The 16,342-nt window shown below is 38.1% G+C and overlaps 1 non-coding gene across 1 annotated transcript; it reads right to left on the bottom strand.

Annotated features, from left to right (window-relative positions):
- Nucleotides 1-12,506: 12,506 nt before the first annotated feature.
- Nucleotides 12,507-12,669, bottom strand: LOC145271637 (U1 spliceosomal RNA). Its single transcript, XR_013866040.1, has one exon. It is a non-coding gene; the product is annotated as a U1 spliceosomal RNA (small nuclear RNA).
- Between the last annotated feature and the right edge of the window lie 3,673 nt (nt 12,670-16,342).

The raw sequence follows: 16,342 nt of genomic DNA, 5'->3' as shown, positions 1-16,342 counted from the left end.
CAAAAATCTGGACGCATATGACATGAAACACCAATAATTTCAAGATGCAAAAAAACTGGATGCATATGACAAGCAACACCAATAATTTCAAGATGCAAAAAACTGGATGCATATGACAAGCAACACCAATAATTTCAAGATGCAAAAAACTGGACGGATATGACAAGCAAAGCCAATAATTTCAAGATGCAAAACACTGGACGTATATGACAAGCAACACTAATAATTTATATTGCAAAAAACTGGACGCATATGACAAGCAACACAAATAATTTATATTGCAAAATACTGGACGTATATGACAATCTACACCAATAATGGCTATTGCAAAAATATCTGGACGTATATGCCAACTAATACCAATAATTTCGAGATGCAAAATACTGGACGCATATGAAAATCAACACCAATAATTTCAAGATGCAAAAAACTGGACGTATATGACAAGCAACACCAATAATTTTAATGGCAAAAAACTGAACGTATATGACAAGCAACACCAATAATTGCTATTGCAAAAAAAACTGAACGTATATGACAGCCAACACCAATAATTTCAAGAGGAAAATTACTGGACGCATATGACAGCCAACACCACTAATTTCAAGATACAAAAAACTGGACGCATATGACAACCAACACCAATAGTTTCAAGATGGAAAAAACTGGACGCATATGACAACCAACACTAATAATTTTTATTGCAAAAAAACTGGACGCATATAATAAGCAACACCAATAATTTCAAGATGCAAATAACTGCACATATATTACAAGCAACACCAATAATTTCAAGATGCAAAAAACTGGACGCATATGACAACCAACATTAATAATTTTTATTGCAAAAGACTGGACGCATATAAAAAGCAACACCAATAATTTCAAGATGCAAAAAAACTGCACATATAGTACAAGCAACACCAATAATTTCAAGATGCAAAAAACTGGACGTATGTAACAACTAACACCAACAATTTCAAGATGCAAAACACAGGACGCATATGACAACCAACACCAATAATTTCAAGATGCAAAAAACCGGACGCATATGACAATCAACACCAATAATTTCAAATAATTTGAAGATGCAAAAATCAATTTCTGTTGTCTTATATATTTTTCATTCCCAATTTTTAATTATAATTTTAACAGTTTCTTTTCTTTAATTAATTAACAGATTGGAAAAAAAATTATACATTTTTACCAACGTCTGACTCATTAAATGATTCAAACATTTTATATATTTTTCATTCCCAATTTTTAATTAGATTTTCCACTGTTTCTTTTCTTTAATTAAAAGATTGGAAATAAAATTATTTCTTTAAATAAATTTGTGTTCTTTTATTCATTCAAGATTGAAAGTCACAGATAAATAAACATTACATTTGAAAATTCAGTATAGAAATGATTATTAAAATTTCTCAGTTGTATCTTTGTGAAACATGAACAAGTTTATGACACGTGTAAAATGTGCAGATGTAAACTTTCTAAACCCGTAAACTGTATTTCGTTATTTTTATCAGATTATGATTTTACCATTCTATGTCCAGTATCAAAAGTTGTAATTCAATGCAAGTCAATCATTGGAAGCTTTCATTTCCGTACGGCAGATGGAAACTTTGTATCTTAGGGTTTTTAACTTTCACGGTAAAGTCTAGTGTCCTCTGTTCGTGTTAGGGATTATGTAGTTCACACAGTGGCGTATCAAGGGCGGGGTGGGGATCGGTCCGCCCCGGGCGACACGTTGCAGGAGGCAACATTTTGAGAGGGTAAAAATGAAAAAATAAAAAGAAATGAAAGCTAACAAAAAATCTGAAATTTTAGGCCGAAAAGGTTGTAAAACATCGGGACTTGTAGAGATATCGCCATCAAAAAATGTGTTCCTATTTTATAAGCCATACACGTCAGGGGCGGCATTTTGAGAAGTTAAAAATATACAATAGAAAAAATAAATAAAAGCTAATAAAAATCGGATGTTTTTACCGAAAAATTGTAAAAAATCGGAACTTTTGAGGTATCAAAAGCAGAAGAATGTGTCTCTATTTTACGAGCATCCCATGTCAGGGGGCGCCGAATTTTGAGGGGGGTAAAAATAGAAAATAGAAAAAAAATAAAAATAAAAACTAACAAAATATCTGAAATTTTATACCGAAAAAATTTTTTTTTTAAATCGTAACTTTTGTTTCCCTATTTTACGAACGGCACATATCAGGTGGCGGCATTTTATAAAAATTTATATTAAAAAATATCAGGTGGCGGCAGTTTGTAAGGATAAAATAGAAATTTTTTAAAAAATACCAGGTGGCGGCAGTTTGTAAGGATAAAATATAAATTTTTTAAAAAATATCAGGTGGCGGCAGTTTGTAAGGATAAAATAGAAAATAAAAAAAATACAAATAAATAAAAGCTAACAAAACAATTGAAATTTTATACCGAAAAGGGTGTAAAAAAAGTCGGAACTTTTTGAGGTATCGGAATCGGAAAAAATGTCTCTAATTTTCGATTCAAAAACCGATTGTTTGAAATTTATAATTTAATTCTTCTTTTTTACATGGTAGTCACCACTTATCAAGACCCGTAAGCCAGTTGGGGATAAAGGCTATTGCGCATACATTAATCAATGGGATAATATCGTATTAATCGTTAGTAATAGAGATTTGATGAAATGTCTTAATTAAAGGGGTGGTTTATCAGGAATTAATTTATATTGGACTTGAAGACATCCAAGTGGTAGTCAGGTAGGAAACAGGCAAACGAAAGAGAGTTCCACAGGCGTGGACTTCTAAGAAAGAAGCTTTGTTCATGAAATCTGCGTTTTGATTTAGGCAGAGATAAAGAGTGGGGAAATTTTTTGACAGTGGTTTCAGGTGGACGGATGTTTTTCGTGAAAGATTGGCGAAGGAGGACCAGAGATTGGAGCTCAGACCTGCACCTGCCACGGAAGTAACGATAAAACAAAGACAGGCTCGCAACGTCTCTTCTGTGCGAGAGAGGTTGCAGGGAAGAGAAAGGGACACCCCCACTAGGCTATGAAGTCTATTTTGTACTCTATCAAGGCAGCATAAGTTTTTAGCACCTCCTACCCAGATGTGGCAGCAGATCTCCATCCTTGGACGTATTTGGTTTTTATATAAATAGAGAATTGCATCAGCAGTGAGATATCTACTGAAGCGGTAAAAGGATCCCACCATTTTCCCAGCGAACTTGACAACAGACGATGTATGTGTTCCATTTCAGATCAGGAGTAAGGGTCAATCCCAGAAGCTTGTCAGAACATAAAGCCTTCCTAAGACGAGAGCCATCCATTTCAATTGATATCAGATGGGGCAGGGCGTTGATGATGTACAGATAGGAGATTGGTTTGTGATGCATTAAAAGTAACCAGCCATCTATTCCCCCATTGTACCACGCGCTCAAGATCAGAGGAGAGAGAATCAGAGAGAACTTTATCATTTACGGCCTTTGATGTGTTGCCATAGATGGCCGTGTCGTCAGCATAGATGTCAACGAATGATTTAAGTATGTGTTTTGGGAGATCATTAATGTAGATGAGGAAGAGAGTTGGGCCTAGGATGGACCCCAGAAGGACTTCAGCATTAATACTGTGGGACTCTGGAAGCAGTTGATCTATATGTACTTAGGCCATCTTATCACCCAGGAGGAATAAACCTCTCCAAAATACAGGCTATCATTTTAGCCTCTTCCCGAAAAGAAAAAAGACATATTGATTTTTGGGACGAACCAATTACCTATATAAATTCATAGCGGAATATTCGGAGGTAACTCCACCGCTAAGAAAACTCCTACACAACGATGCACTCTGGTCATTTGAAAAAACCTCAAATAAAGACTGTAGAGAAGTTAAAATATATAATAACAATTTTTCAAATTCTATGATCCTTCTAAAGAAATAAAAGTTACCACTGATGCTGGCAATGACGTGCACGCAGTTCTACAACAAAAACATAATGAAACATGGCTACCCGTTTCATACGCATCACGATCGACAACTCCTGCTGAACAAAACTATTGTCCTATTGAATTGGAAACACTTAGCATAGTGTTTGCCTGTAACAAATTTCACCAATTCATCTATGGAATAAAATTTTATATTGAAAATGATCATAAACCATTAAGGCAGATTAAAAAAAAATCAATCACGAAAAACTCTCCGAGAATACAAAGATTTCTCATGGCACTCCAAAAATATGGATTTAAAGTGTTATATATCCCAGGTCGAGAATCCGTAATTGCTGATGCATTATCGCGTGTATATATATGGGACAGCACACAAGAGATACCTGATATGTTGATGGACAAATATATCCACACGATTCTAAAACAATACGACCAAAAACTTGACGTCCATCGAGATGCGTATAAAATATGCAACGTCAAGTCGGCTGGAAAATAAAGACGTACCACTCAAAATAGGGCCGAATATGCCAGGTCGGGATGAGATATCGGTTTGCAAAGGACTAGTACTAAAAGGTGCACGAATAGCGTTCCTCACCTCTTTAAGAAAAGAAGCCCTACAAAAGATACATACGGGACACTTAGGAATAGAGAAATTCATTGCACGAGCAAAGGAAGTCATATATTGGATCAACGTAAATCATCAGATAACAGAAATGATAGGCACATGTGCACACACTGTTTAAATCATAGAAACCAACAACCGTTAGAATCTCTAATGCACCATAAAATACCAGTAACACCATGGGCGTAAGTTTCGGCGGACATTTTTTATTTATACAATAAAGCATATGTAGTAATAATAGACTACGCAACGAGATACTTTGATATCCACAAACTTGATGAATGTAAATTATGCACAGTGATTCAAGAAAATTAAAAAAAACACTTTTCGCAAAATTTGCTTTTCCACAAATTGCGATCAGCGAAAAGGACCATAGTTCGCATCATCAGAATTTATACGATTTTTTGCTAAAGATTGGGATTTACTAGTACTAGTAGAAAGTCATATAAAAGCAACCAAGACCCATATGGCACTAAGAACGCTTAGGACAAACCTTCTTAATTTCATGCATAATAAAGCAATGAAAAGGCATAAAGTAGATAAAAAAAGTCTAAAGAACTGTCAACACTAAGCAAAGACACTGTTCGTATTCGCTCCCAAGGAAAATCGAACCTGAAAGGTAAAATTGTTAAGAAAACTAAAACAACTCTCTTCCTGATCTACATCAATGACCTCCCTAACCACAAACTTAAATCATTCGTTGACATCTATGCTATCCCTGAGTGGCTTCCGGACCTTGATAAGTGATGACCACTGTGTAAAAAAAAGAGCCTCGTTCGTATTTAGCAAAAACAGAACAAGGAAAATGTTAAAGATTTAACAGGTGCCCCTCTTAAAAACACATAAAAATCCAGCACGTAAACTTACACACGACTATGAAAAGATAGTCAGTCAAGAAAATAGTCCAAGACAAGCCGTACGACAAACGGGGACAGAAAGGAGAATAACAACAAGAAACTTCACAACGAGGCTTCCAGTCAGATAATTTAACACTAATTAAATACATATAAAATAAAAATAAAAACTCTTTTATTTTTAGTTAAAAACTAATGTTATATACATCAAGTAACACGAGTTATCTCCCCTTGATTGGGATTACTCCCACCATCAATATTGCCTGCAACCTCCCACCACACAATCACGTGGTATATCGTATTAGCAAAAACTACTACTCCTTCTTAGTCTTAATAAAGCTTTTGTCCCGTTCACACGTGGGTCTTTCTCTTCTCTCCATGTTCTCACTAACCCTTTACTAATACAGTCCATATAATTCAACAGATGTGAGCACAAAAGCCAGAAACATGTACTGCAGTTTTATTGCTGTTCGCTGAGTGCGGATTGCATTTTTAAACAATTAAAATTGTAAATTAAGTTTGAAATAATAAGGGAAGATCAGCATAAGTTTAACTGAATCGGTTTTGATAACAATAAGTTTTGATAACAATAAGTTTTGATAACAATAAGTTTTGATAACAATAAGTTGCAAGTTTCATAATGTAATTATAGGTACGGGCAAAATGAATGCCGATGCTCAAAATGTATAAACATTTTGACCCCTGTCATGCTGTGTTGTGCATGGATGTGTAAGAATAAGATTAGAACACGTGTGTTTGGTTGGTAAGAAGGGAACTGAATAATGGCGCCCCGTTTTATTGATTAATTGCTATGTGCATGCGTGAGTGCATACAAATGTTAGATCACGAAACCAGAACGAAAGAGTCTATATAAAAGTTACTGAAGCGAAAGAGCAGCGCTATCATTACATCTCCCTTTCTCTGAAAACAAAGATGACTTAGGTATGTAAAACAAAACAAAGAAAATGGAAAAGCTGGTTCAGGGTAGACTGCCTGAACAGCTACAGCGAAGCAGGGGATTATTCTGCCCCATGAGATGTTTGCTGGGAGGTTATGAGTGTGTGCTCACCATAAGTTCATTTTTGATGGTGGTCGTACCACCCTACCACTACGGGTACGTTTTTGAGTGTCATTTGGTATGTTTGGGGATGCACACACACAAGTGGATCCACAGACGTCGCACATTTTGTGGAGCTGTGTTGGGGAGGTCTTGCGACATTTGTGGGGTATGCGTCACTGGAATATTTCTTATGTGTTGTCGGTTTCTTCGCAGCAGCACATGCCCATTGACATTCTCCAGGAGATAGGAACGGTGACCATCTACCTGGGATACTACAGTCGCTGGGTCCCAGCTTCCAGACAAAAGATTCTGTACCCTTACTCGTTGACCATGGTATAGGGGTGATAGATCTTCCTTAAGTGCATGTCGGTCAAAATACCTCTTTTGGTTCTGCTGGCGTTGTTGGAATGCGCTGTATATCTGATACTAATCATGGTTGTCGTTTCTGATTTTGGTGATCAGTGGAGATTGGATTCGTCTATCCATGAGTAGTTGTGCAGGGCTTGGTATGACACTTGAAATTGGGCTGCAGCGCCAGTGCAGCAGTGCGATCTTAGGAGTTGGTCCCGACTGTTTGGCTTTCTTGAAAATATTCTTGATAGTCCTTATTTGACGTTCTATGAAGCCATTCTCCTGTGGTCTCCGAGGTGAAGTGGTCTCATGATAGAAGCCCCATTCTTTGTCGAATTCGTGATAGAGATGACTTGAACAGTGTGGTCCGTTATCGCTGACTATCATTGATGGTATGCCAAACTCTGAGAAGATTTGGCGTGTGATGTTCACTATGACACTGCTTGGTGAATGATCAGGTAGGCGTTTGACTATAGGATACTTTGAGTAATAGTTAGCTATGATAAACCATTGACTTCCGTAAAGATCAAACAGGTCTGTGCCAACTACGTCCCATGGCTTTGTTAGGATGTCATGTTGCATTAGCGGCTCTTGCATTTGGGAGGGCTGATGCTGTTGACAGATGCTGCATGACTTTGTGAACTGTTCAATGTCTTTGTTTATGTTTACCCAGTGAACAGTGTCCTTGGCAAGGAGTTTTGTGTTCTCTTGTCCTAAATGAGAAGCATGTAGTTGTTCTAATATGTCTTTTTGAAATGTCTGGGGGATGACTATTTGTTGTCCTTTGAGAGCAATTGAGAGCTGATCTCTTAGGCCCCAGAACACTATAATGTCAATGGGCAGCTGCTAGATTGTCTCTGGCCATCCCGTGATGATGGTCTCTCTCAGCAGGTTAAGCAGATGATCCGCTGTCGTACACTGTCTTAGCTGGTCGATGTAATTAGTGTAAAAACGAACTGTATCAACCCGGACATCAAGTTCGATAGGGTCCGCATTACAAGATGGTGGTAGGTGAGATAAACCATCAGCCAAGATGTTGTCAGATCCCTTGTTATATGTGAGCCTGAAGTTGTATCCTTGGAGTTTTATTAGCATTCTTTGCAGACGTGCCGGGGTTGAGGTGAGCGGTTTGTCGATGATCACAGTGAGTGGTTTGTGGTCAGTGACGAATTGGAAATTATGGCTATAAAGGTATGTGTGGAACCTTTGTGTGCCAAATACGATAGCCAGTAGCTCCAGTTCGATACATGCGTATCTCTGTTCTGTCTGTGTGAGGCTCTTGCTAACATATGTGACAGGCGATAGATTGCCATCCTCATCTGGTTGTAGCAGAGCTGCACCAATTCCATTTAAACTCGCATCAAAGTGCATGTATATCGGTTTTTAGGGTCAGATTTTTTTTTAAAATTCAATTTTCACCCCAAACAAGGCACAGTGCCACTTTGAAGCAGGGGACTACTATTAGGGACTTAATTAGCGGGGTATTATGAAGGGAGATGAGTAGACACATGTTTGTTAACATTACATTTGAACTTCTGCATATCATTGCAGTTATGAAAGCAGAATCCCGGAAGGGAGTTCCAAAGACCCGCAGTTCTGGGGAAGAAACTATTGGAGTAAAAGGCTTTCTTGCACCTAGGGATCTCTACTGTAAAGGGACGAGACTTAGTAGCTTGTTGGGTTTGTCGGGGGTAGTTACGTCGGGGAGGTACAAGTGTTTGCATTGGTCAGAGCATTCACCATTAAAGTATTTGTAGAACAGGAACAGGGATGCAACATCTCGTCGATGGGACAGAGGCTGAAGCCTAGATGACAGTTCAGGACCTATCAGGTTGGCGACTCTCTTTTGAACCCTGTCCAGGAGCGAGAGGTAAGCAGCAGATGCACCAGCCCAGATGTGACAACAATACTCCATACATGGGAGAAGGGTTGCCTTATAGAGATATAGGATACTGTCAGGCATAAGTAGTTGTCTAGCACGGTAGAGGGAGCCAACCTTCCTTGCAGCAGCATTGGCAATGCTCTCAATGTATCTATTCCAGTTCATATTCTCTGTAAACGTTAGGCCGAGGAGTTTAAAAGAAGTGCTTTCAGGCAATGTGGTCTTGGCCATTGCTATTGGTGGTAGAGAAGGTTTCTTTTAGTTATTGAAAAATAGTGAAGCAAATACGTTTCGGATACTTCACTTTTTATATGTTTGAAAGCTTCCTCATCCTGTGGTTCCCACTGGAAATCAGAGTCCTTGCGTAATCGGTCACGCAACACTGCTGTCTTGGAACTGAAGTCCTTGACAAAACGAGACAGGTATGGCATCATACCCAAGAATTGTTGTAGTTCCGTCTTGTTATGTGGTTCAGGCATTTTCTGTAGGTCACGTACATTCGCCGCGTCTAGTTTTAATCCGGTGTGTGTACAGGTTTCCAAAAAAAGATATTTCACGGCATTTTATCTTGCACTTCTCCGAGTTCAAGGTAAGGCCTTCTTCAGTAGCGAACTTCATGAAATGTCTTAGATTTTCGTCATGTTCCTGCTCTGTCGACCCATATATGGTGATATCGCCAGCTATACCACAAGCACTTGTGCATTTCTCGAGTAGTCTGTCCATCTCGAGTTGGTAGATATCCTGACTGACACACACACCGAATGGCAGTCGTTCAAAACAATACCTTCCAAATTGTGTTTGGAAAGTTGTTAGCGGCTGACTTTCAGGGTCGAGCTTTATAGACCAGCACCCAGACTTAGCGTCGAACTTTGAGAAGAATTTTGTTTCTGCAGATCGGTGGTTGAGCTCCTCGACAGTTGGAATTTGGTGGTATGGCTGTATGAGAGCTTTGTTTAGCGCTCGTGGGTTTAAGCAAAGCCTAATTGTGTTGTCATGTTTGATGACATAAGTGAGAGAGCTTACCCAGTTTGTGGGTTCGTTAATGCGGCGAATGACTCCTTGCAATTCTATCTTGTCGAGGTCCGATTTGATTTGTCCGCGCATGGCTATAGGTGTCCTTCTCGGTGGGTCTATGTGGCATGGTACATTGGGGTTGACAACAATATGGCTGCCCTGGTATATCAACCACATAGAATTGGGTATCCAGCCATGGGGAGTTTTTATACTTGCACCTAAAAGTTGTGGTGCCATAACAGTTTATCCTGGTATTGTTGTAGGCTGTTAACAGACATTGTGTTGAGGTGAGTGATCCGGGCATTGAATTTCCGGCTTCATCTATACTGCTAGGGTACATGTTGCGGAATATGCGGATAGGCAATGTATTTGCTTGTGCCCCTGAATCTACTTTCAGGGTGAAGGTACGAGTGCCTGGGTGATCCTTTAGCTTGATGCTTAGATCAAAAAATGCCTCATTTCGAGGATCTTTTGCTGACTTTCCGCTGTTAGTTGTGATGGAGCTAAAGGTGAGGTTCTCCATTGCTGTGCCTGTGTCAGTCATGTCTTGGTCATCCTGTTTGGCGACGCTGTTTATTTTCTTGCCAAACTCCCGTTGTTGGTTATGACTGTTATGCCAGGGCCTTCCTTGTTGTCTTTCGGTGTTGTGCTTCCCTGAGACGCAAACCTGTTTTTTTCACATGTGTGGCATATATCATTTTTGGGTAGTGTTCTTTGCCAAAACGGTGACTCCGTCCACAATTCTTGCAGGTTTGTCCGCGTTTTTGGTCAATCCCTTGTAACTGGTGTGTACCGCGGCTTACTGCGGCTATATATGGTGATTCCTGTAACTGGTGGAGCTGGTTGACATACATTGCTGAAGCCTCGTGTGAACGGGCTAATATAACAGGTTCCTCGATTCTGTAACCCTTTGGTTTGTTTAACAGTTCTTTTGCAGTTCGGGTATTGGTGTGCTGGCAGTTAGTAACTCTTTGCCAATAGTCGACATCTGTTGATGTCGGTTGTTTCATTTGGTCTCTTCTGGTATTTTCCGAGTTCAAGTCTACAAACGCGGTGATTTGTTGCCGGTTCTAGCTGCTCAAAAAATGCAGCAAATATGATTTGTGGATCCTTGCGATCATCATCCGACATCGACCAACTATTATATCGGCGTAAACCGTCTTCGCCGGTCGCAAGAAGTATTAGAGGGGCTTCATCCTCGTGTTTCGTCGCTTTGACGGTGAAGTAAAGTTCCATTCGTTGTCGAAATAGTTTGAATGATTTGGCAATACATGTCAAACCCCAATCAAAACTAAGGACTTGTGATGAAATTGCGATAAGAAAGTGTGAAGAAAAAAGGAACAGAAATGTTTTCTCAATCATTAAATCATTTCTCTCCGATAGGCTCATAAGAGTAGTGGTAGATGGACAAAAATCGGAGGCCTGCAATATAAATGCTGGAGCCCCTCAGGGGTCAATCCTGGGCCCAACTCTCTTCTTGATCTACATCAATGACCTCCCTAAACACATACTTAAATCATTCGCTGACATCTATGCTGATGACACGACCATCTACGGCAACACATCAAAGGCTGTGAATGACAAAGTTCTCTCTGATTCTCTCTCCTCTGATCTCGAGGGCGTGGTTCAGTGGGGGGGGAAGATGTGGCTGGTTACCTTTAATGCATCCAAAACAAAACTCATATCCTTACATCATCAACGCTCTGATCCCCATCTGGCATCAATTATGATGGATGGCTTTCGTCTGGGTGAGGCCCCGTGTTTTGACAAGCTTCTGGGTTTGACCTTTACTCCTGATCTGAAATGGAACACGTACATCAAGTCTGTTGCCAAGGTCGCTGGAAAGATGGTGGGATCCTTCTGCCGCTCCAAAAGATATCTCACTACTGATGCAATTCTCTATCTATATAAAAGCCAAGTATGTCCAAGGATGGAATACTGTTGCCATATCTGGGCAGGAGCTGCTAAAAACAGCCTATCCTGCCTTGACAGAGTACAAAAAAGACTTCGTAGCTTAGTGGGCGATGCCCTTTTCTCTACCCTGCAACCTCTCTCCCACAGAAGAGACGTTGCGAGCCTATCCTTGTTTTATCGTTATTTCCATGGCAGGTGCTCCTCTGAACTCCAATCTCTGGTCCCCCCTCGCCAATCATTCACGAAAAACACCCGTCTAGCTGAATCCACTGTGAAAAATTTCCCCCCACTCTATATCTGTGCCTAAATCAAAACGTGGATTCCATGAACAAAGCTTCTTTCTTAGAACTGCACGCCTGTGGAACTCTGTTACGTCTGCCTGCTTCCCACCGGACTACAACTTGGATGTCTTCAAGTCCAACGTTAACAAATTCCTAATGAACCGCCCCCTTAAGTAAACACTTTATCAAATCTCCACACTAACGTAATGTACTTGCAATAACCCTTATCCCTGAGTGGCTTCCGGGTCTTTATAAGTGGTGATCACTGTGTAAAACAAAAAGATAATTTGTGTGGCGTTGGAGGCTAAAAAAAAAAAGTTCATTCAGCGAGAGATAAAAAAATCGTTTTTTTGTTGCTTTTTCTTACTCGCTGTTTTACCTTTTTTTAATTGTCTGTGACGTCATAAGATTGTGTGTTGTATGATAATATCGCTTGCCACCATGTCATGCTGTGTTGTGCATGGATGTGTAAGAATAAGATTGGAACACGTGTGTTTGGTTGGTAAGAAATTTAGAGATTAAGTGTGATTAAGCGGAGGGAGTACAGACCTACGAGTGAGAGGTACTTGGAAGGAACAGGAAAGGATTTCTGATTTTGATTGGATTGTCGGGGTAAGCGCGTACGCAGATCCCACACTTAAAAATAGCACGTCTGAGTCGTCCACGTTTGGGACGATCGCAAAGGTCAACCCAACCGCAGTGCAATGGATGGGCCTCGCTCTGGGGGAACGACCTTAATGATCACCGTTACTCCTACGTAAAGTAAGGCTATTTATTTGCCTCCCCACTGAGCAAATTAGGCACAAAGCCGTTTTTTTAATGTGGAGAGAGAGAGAGAGAGAGGGAGGAGGGAGGGAAAAGGGAACCGGGCCTTATTTACGTAAGGTAAGTATAATTTTATGTGGTGCTCACCACTGTTTTTATATCACACTTCTATACTTGCCACCGACAAACACCAATAAAAAACTAAAATACCTCCATATATGTCTCACCAATATCAGTATATCACAAGATTTCATTCACTAATAACAATAATCCATAACAAATAATTTACTATCATTTAAACGTACCAATATTTTTACAAAATACCTCAATTCTTAACAAAACTTACACCTTACTGTAATATTAAATGTCAAGGTCGTTTACATGTGAACAACATAAATTCATAATCTTTTCAATGAGAACAAATACAAACGAATGAAAACTTTTAGAACTCAAACCAAAGCACTAACAAAAACAACCACATATTTATGTAAGTTAATCGAACAGTTTTGTATGTCATTAATTGGCAATTCTACAGTTTAATCAAGACATTTAAAAATGAAAATATTGACAGAAAAGAGTTATAATTTACGTACCCGTTATGGAATGAAGTTCTCCTAAAAAATAACTTAATTTGATCAAGTATATATATTTTTACAGAGGAAAATCAAATTTTAATGAAATCGATATATTATCGCCATTTGACTATTTAGGGACACAAGTAGGGATGGCTTAAAACGAATGATTAACAAAGGACCAAAATGAAAAATATTTTTAAAACTTTGTAAAATAAATGAAAAAACAATTATCTAAGTATTTTTCTGCTCTTGTTTTAAACGATGATTGGAGTTATCTCCCCTTGGTGTTACTCGATCGATCTCATTAAAATTAAATCTTTTCAATGAGAACAAATAAAAAATGCTTGATCAAATTAAGTGATTTCTTTTTTCATGAAAACTTTATTCCATAACGAGTACGTAAAATATAATTTTTTTAATATTTTCATTTTTGATGCCTTGATAAAAATGTACAAGCACCCATTAATCATATCAAAGCACGGATGAAACAAAATTAAAAATTACGATCTGAAGTGTTATTCCCCCTTACATGAGCAATAATTTAAAAAATGCCAATAGACGCTATATATATTTTTTTCATATGTTAATCTATAGGTGTATCAGAATTTGAGGAGGTGGGGGAATTTTTGACACGAAACTGATAATAAAATATAAACAAAAAACTCGTAATTTCTTTTTTAAAAGTGGGTTGTTTATTTTCTTTATGGATTATACTTCCAAAATAAACTATTAAAGTTGTATAAAAAGTAATAGAAATAGTATTTTTTTATTTTTTAAAAACAGTAATGAAATCAAGTGAATTTTACGAGTTAAGTATTTTTCAATTGTTAAACTTTAAACATCTATAAAAAAATTCTATTGATTAAATTTTTACGATATTTTCAGGATCAATGTGAAATTTTATGCTCTTTTCAATAAATCGATTATAATATTTAAGACAAACGTTTTTTAATTCACGCGTCCCCCATTTTGAAATGTCTATTAAAAAGTAAATAATTAATTTACACACCAAAGTTTTATATATCACAAATTGAAGATAAAAGATCAATAAATAATATATAAAAATTAAAAAAAAAGAAAGTGTTTTTTAGAAATTTACATGTAAAGTCCAAAGTTTAAAACCCTTTTTTTAACCCACGTTTTTTTTTAGATGAAACCTTGGTCCTTGCTCCTTTAATTGAAAAAAATGATCTTAATGTTTAAGGTCTGCATCCATCCTTTCGTATGCTGTAGCGTAATTGATGTGCACGATCTGGCCATTTCCTTTTGAAGGAATGATTTAATATCTGTGTGCACATTATACAGCTCCAAACATCGAAGTATCCAGGAATGAGGTAGACTGTCAAAGGCCTTTTTGTAATCAATCCAGGCCATTGACAGATTTGTCTTCTTCTGCAGTCTTCTAGTATTGTTCTATTTACAAGGAACTGTTGTCTTGTGCAAAGTTTTCCTCGTACACCTTCTCATTTTCGAGGTAATCGCCAGCAACCAGATGGTCGTATGTTGCATCAGCGATTATAACTGTTATCTCTGTCGTTGTAAAGCAGCAGATTGTCGATATTTGTTTGCCATGTGGGTGCCATCATTTTTTAGAATAAGTGATGTACTGCCTACAGTAAGCCACTCAGGCGGTTTGTCATCACTACTGATGATTCTATTGAATGCCTTGGCATAGTGATGATGAAATGTGCTCACTTCTTTCAACCATAGATTTGGTTTGTGGTCTATTCCTGGGGGTTTTAAATTACTACATTGAGCTACATTCCTGCAGACAGCTTCCTTGGTAATTCTAAGAGCTGTCATCTTTTCTTTCTCCTTGTTCTTATCTTTGTTTTCTGATGTACTTTAATGTACTCATAGAGTAGCCTCCAGAAGTTTTCAACTTCCTGAGTTACTGAGGAGCTCACCTTTATTTCTTCTTTAACGAGGCTCCTATAGACCATTCTTGGATTTGTTGCAAAAAGTTTATTTATCCTTTTTCCTTCAAAGTTTTTGCTTTTATTTTTTATTTCAGCCTGATGTACTAACATCTTAGCTCTTAGCTGTGCCTTGTCTTGGAGGGAATAATAAGTTTTCATCTTATTCACATTCTTATTTAGTTTTTGGCCAGGGGTTTCACAGGACAGGAATTAAGATATCTGGGGAGTTTCCTTTCGGATTTTATCTATTTTCTGTTGGAGTTTTCTTCTCCAAGATGAGCTATATGATTTAGTCTTCATGTTTCCTCTTTTACTCCCCTGGTGTTGAAGTAAAAATATACCATGCTGCCCCGTATGTTGTATTATTTATTTCACTCAATGTGGCATGAATGGGAGTAATCCTTGTGAGGCCATCATTGACTTTTGAAACAAGCATCTTGAAGGTTTTATTCATATTAAGTTTTTAAAGTCTGGGTCGATCTTCAACAGCCAGACCCGGTACCATTTATATCCTGTTTACCAGCTCTTCCTCTAGTTCTAACTGGTCCACGTCCAGTGTCACATGTTGAAGTGGGACATACTGTTGGTATGTCTTCCCATATTTAAATTGTATTGGGTCTGTTGGGAATGATCCCTGGGGAGATGTTTCATTATTTGATGGAGTGACACATCGGATATATTAACGGTTTGATTTTGGTAGGCATGTAAATCTTGGACTAAGGTAGCGGTGTCAGGTGAGAATATGTTGTAGTGTCTTCTTGTTTGGTTTGGCACATCATGCTATAGGGAGGGGGATTGCTGATTTGACAAATGACGTTTTTAGCCATTTCATGGATATTTTTTAGCTGGGATATTTGCTAAACAGGAAAGACATTGTTCCTCAAAGAATTAGACATGTTACCTTTTCCTTCTCAATCTCCTTCTTGTTTGAGAAGTGGTACTTAAACATTTTTTGCTATTGCTTACAACTTTCTGTGCATTTTTGATATTTTATATTTGCGTATTCCATTGACCAAAATCAATGTCAATTTTTCTCCCTATTCCACTGGCTTTGGGCAAATTCAGCAGTGTAAAATTTGGTGAAATCAATCGCTGCTTCACTAAAATCTTTCTTAATGTACTCTCTAAAAAGATTTTAAGAGGTATTTATGTATTGTAGACAAACTGAAAGTAAATTCTTAGTT

Source organism: Euprymna scolopes, chromosome 46 (genome assembly GCF_053919585.1).
Source record: "Euprymna scolopes isolate OS-2025 chromosome 46, ASM5391958v1, whole genome shotgun sequence".
Classification (NCBI taxonomy): Eukaryota; Metazoa; Mollusca; class Cephalopoda; order Sepiida; family Sepiolidae; genus Euprymna; species Euprymna scolopes.
This window is presented reverse-complemented; position numbering and strand designations above follow the sequence as displayed.